General features: G+C 41.9%; 1 pseudogene across 1 annotated transcript; it reads left to right on the top strand.

Annotated features, from left to right (window-relative positions):
• Window positions 1-902: 902 nt before the first annotated feature.
• On the top strand, window positions 903-1,622 carry LOC309860958 (cell division control protein 42 homolog pseudogene; annotated as a pseudogene). Its single transcript has one exon. The product of its transcript is annotated as a cell division control protein 42 homolog pseudogene (transcript).
• Window positions 1,623-4,104: the final 2,482 nt, after the last annotated feature.

Genomic DNA, 4,104 nt, shown 5'->3' with positions numbered 1-4,104 from the left:
TGCCTGGAGCCATTTATTTAGTATACACTGTAAAATGATGACATTCTATCTTATCTTCATTAACTTGCTGGAATTCTGTAGAGGCATTTTCTCTCATCTACTAGTTGCCTAAAAAATGGTTCAGTTTAAATAGGAAAGGCAGGATACACGACTCTTTCCCTTGTTTATCAGTTTTCAAAATAATGAATTGGTTCATTAGCAACATGTAATGGAATCTAATTATTAGATTTATTATTTGACTTGCTATTAAATATGAATTTAAACCTCTATGGACTTTTACAGTCCATTGCAATGTTACTGTTATTGATGGTAAGATTGTTCTCTCTTTGCTTGGTCGGTACCTCTTTCATTTGGCTCCCGAGTTCTTTTGACATGACCCTAACAGTATTTAAAATATTATCTGCTATCTGATATGACAAGATGTTTCAGTATCATCACATACATCACCTACATTTCCTGCCCCAAACCTACACTCAGTTATTTCTCCAAAGAGCTCTTTAGTAGGAAAACATGTTTTTAAGTCTACAGTCTAGATGGTTCTCATTGCTATTAAGGTTCAGAAACCTCTTCAATAGAAAGAGCTAGGGAAGAGTTTCTTTTTTAAGGTAACCTCATATCACAAATTTATGCTGATACTTTTTAATTCAAAGCCAGAACCACAGAGTATATCCTTTTCCCTAGCTTTCCCCCAAATTCCAGTTCTCAATGACATCAGGAAGATTAGAAAGATAATGTTTTACACTAAATCATTTGCTTTACCCTATAATGCACACATGGACGTTTCAAATTAACAATACCAGAGCCGAGGGGACCCCGCAGTAGTGCTGCCAGTGTCCTGGGGGAGGACCTGAGGGCACCACTGAATCTGAAATGTTTAAATTGGATACAAAACAGTTTCAGCAATGCAGACAATTAAATGTGTTGTTCTGGGCGATGGCGCCGTTGGTAAAACACGTCTCCTGATATCTTACACAACAAACAGATTTCCATCTGAGTATTAACCGACTCCTTCTGACAGCGATGCGGTCACAGTAATGACTGGTGGACAGCCAGATTCTCTTGGACTTCGCAATACTGCAGGGCAAGAGGATTCTGACAGATTAGGACCCCTGAGTTATCCACAAACAGATGAATATCCAGTCTGTTTTTCAGGGGTCTCTCCTTCCTCATTTGAAAATGCGAAGGAAAAGTGGGTGCCAGAGATATAACTCACCATTGTCCAAAGACTCCTTTCTTGCTTGTTGGGACCCAAACTGACCTCTACCACTGAGAAACTTGCCAAGAACAAACAGAAGCCTGTCACTGCAGGGGCTGCTGAAAAGTCCGCCGGTGGCCTGAAGGCAGTGGAGTACGTGGACTGTTCTGCGCTCACCCAGAAAAGCAAAAAGAAGGTATCGGACAAGGCAATATTGGCTGCCCTGGGGCCTCCGGAACCGCGGAAGAGCCGCAGCCGCGTGCTGCTGGGAACGGCTCTCCAGGGCCTTTCCTGTACAGCTGGTGTCGGCCTTGCGCTGAAAGCAATGTTCAATCAAACTCAAGAGGAAAGATTAAAATTCGTTTCCGCAGTCATGACAGAGACCCTGCACCTACTCACGTGCGCTCGTGGGAGACATGGCCCTTAGGTATGATCCTCTTCTGCCTCTCAGGACTAGTTCCTTTGAATAATTGTGTCTTGGGAGAACAGCAAACAATTCTAGTTCTTGTTTGGTTGTTTCGGTTTTTCCCCCCCTCCCCTTAAAAGTAAAGCATGCTTGTGATGACTCTGTAACACACGAATTTGGGTCCTTGAAGATGCTCCCAGCTCCATTCACTCTGAAGAATAAGCTGACACATTTAGGTTTGTTGTTGTTGTTGTTTTTTAATGTTTCCTTCCTCCCTCTCTTCCTCCCTCCTTTCCATCCTTCCTTCCTTCCTTCCTTCTTTCTTCCTTTTTATTTTTATTCACATATAATATAGTATTTGTTTCGGGGGTCCCGGATTCATGAGTCTTACACAATTCACAGCACTCACCATAGCACATACCCTCGCAATGTCCATCACTCAATCATCCATCCATCCCACCCCCCTTCCCCTCCAGCAGCCCTCAGTTTGTTTCCTGAGACTAAGAGTCTCTTATGGTTTGTCTCCCTCTCTGATTTCGTCTTGTTTCGTTTTCCCCTCCTTTCCCCTATAATCCTCTCTCTTGTTTCTCAAATTCCTCATATCAGTGAGATCATTTGATAATTCTCTTTCTCTGACTGACTTATCTCACTTAGCGTAATCCCCTCTAGTTCCACCCACGGCATTGCAAATGGCACCATTTTGTGTCTTTTTGATGGCTGCATAATATTCCATTGTAGGTATGTACCACATTGTTTTTATCCATTCATCTGTAGATGGACAGCTAGACTCCTTTCATAGTTTGGCTATTGTGGACATTGCTGCTATAAACATTCAGGTGCACATGCTCCTTCAGATCACTACATTTGTATCTTTAGGGTAAATACCCAGTAGTGCAATTGCTGGGTCATAGGGTAGCTCCTATTTTCAACTTTTTGAGGAAGTTCCATACTGTTTTCCAGAGTGGCTGCACCAGCTTGCATTCCCACCAACAGTGTAGGAGGGTTCCCCTTTCTCTGCATCCTTGCCAACATCTGTCATTTCTGGACTTGTTAGTTGTAGCCATTCTGACTGGTGTGAGGTGGTATCTCACTGTGGTTTTGATTTGTATTTCCCTGATGCCAAGTGATGTGGAGCACTTTTTCATGTGTCTGTTAGCCATTTGACTGCCTTCTTTGCAGAAATGTCTATTCATGTCTTCTGCCCATTTCTTGATTGGATTATTTGTTCTTTGGGTGTTGAGTTTGATAAGTTCTTTATAGATTTTGGATACTAGCCCTTTATCTGACATGTCATTTGCAAATATCTTCTCTCATTCTGTCAGTTGTCTTTTGGTTTTGTCAACTGTTTCCTTTGCTGTGCAAAGCTTTTTATCTGTATGAAGTCCCAATGGTTCATTTTTGCCATCGCTTCCCTGGCCTTTGGTAACTATTTATTTATTTATTCATTCATTCATTTTTTGTGGGGCCAGGGAGGGTGTGTGAGGTTTGTTTTTATTTAAAATTCATTAATCACTGGGCAGCCCTTAATTGGAAAAGGATGGATTGATTCCACATTCCACTTCCTAGATCCAGTTTAGAAAACTTGTTCTCTACCTGGTGCTCTTAAAAGGAATATAGCAGGGGCACCTGAGTGGCTCAGTGGGTTAAGCCTCTGCCTTCGGCTCAGGTCATGATCCCAGCATCCTGGGATTGAGCCCCCGCATTGGGCTCTCTGCTCAGCAGGGAGCCTGCTTCCCCCTCTCTCTGCCTGCCTCTCTGCCCACTTGTGATCTCTCTCTCTCTCTCTGTCAAATAAATAAATAAAATACTAAAAAAAAAAAAGGAGTATAGCAAATGCCTCATTTAATAACCTATTCCTTTTTGAACTTTGCCTTTTCTCTCTACCCTTAAGTAGATCCAGTATTTGATGAAACTTGTGAATGTGGGTAGAAACTGTCTTGCCCCTCCTTTTTTCTAGGGTGCACTATATATGTGACTTTGACATTCAAGAATGGTTTGCCATTTGCTAAATTTTTTAAAAAATTAATTTCTTTTTAAAAATATTTAATTTATTTATTTGACACAGAGAGAGAGAGAGAGATCACAAGTAGGCAGAGAGACAGGCAGAGAGAGAGGGAGGAAGCAGGCTCCCTGCTGAGCAGAGAGGCCGATACGGGGCTCTATCCCAGGACCCTGAGATCATGACCTGACCCAAAGGCAGAGGCTTTAACCTACTAAGCCACCCAGATGCCCCTTGAAATCAATTTCTGACTTTTTCACTGATAGATGAAGAAAAGTATTTCACCTTTTGAGATACACCAAATGAATTGAGTAAATAATTAAACACATTTTTTTTTTCACTGTCAGTCATTGTCTTGTATGCTTAGCATAGATGTCTAGCTTAACAGCATGGGACACGGTGTTCCTAGAACACAGCTGAAGATCTGGTAAATTGAGAAAATGCAAGGTGTGGCACCAGAAGACAGATGTCTACAGAATGATACACATCCTCTTCCGAGTTGGG

The sequence above is a fragment of the Mustela nivalis genome (genome assembly GCF_964662115.1).
Source record: "Mustela nivalis genome assembly, chromosome: 3".
Classification (NCBI taxonomy): domain Eukaryota; kingdom Metazoa; phylum Chordata; class Mammalia; order Carnivora; family Mustelidae; genus Mustela; species Mustela nivalis.
Note: the sequence above shows the minus strand (reverse complement) of the source record. Positions and strands in the feature narration are given on the sequence as shown.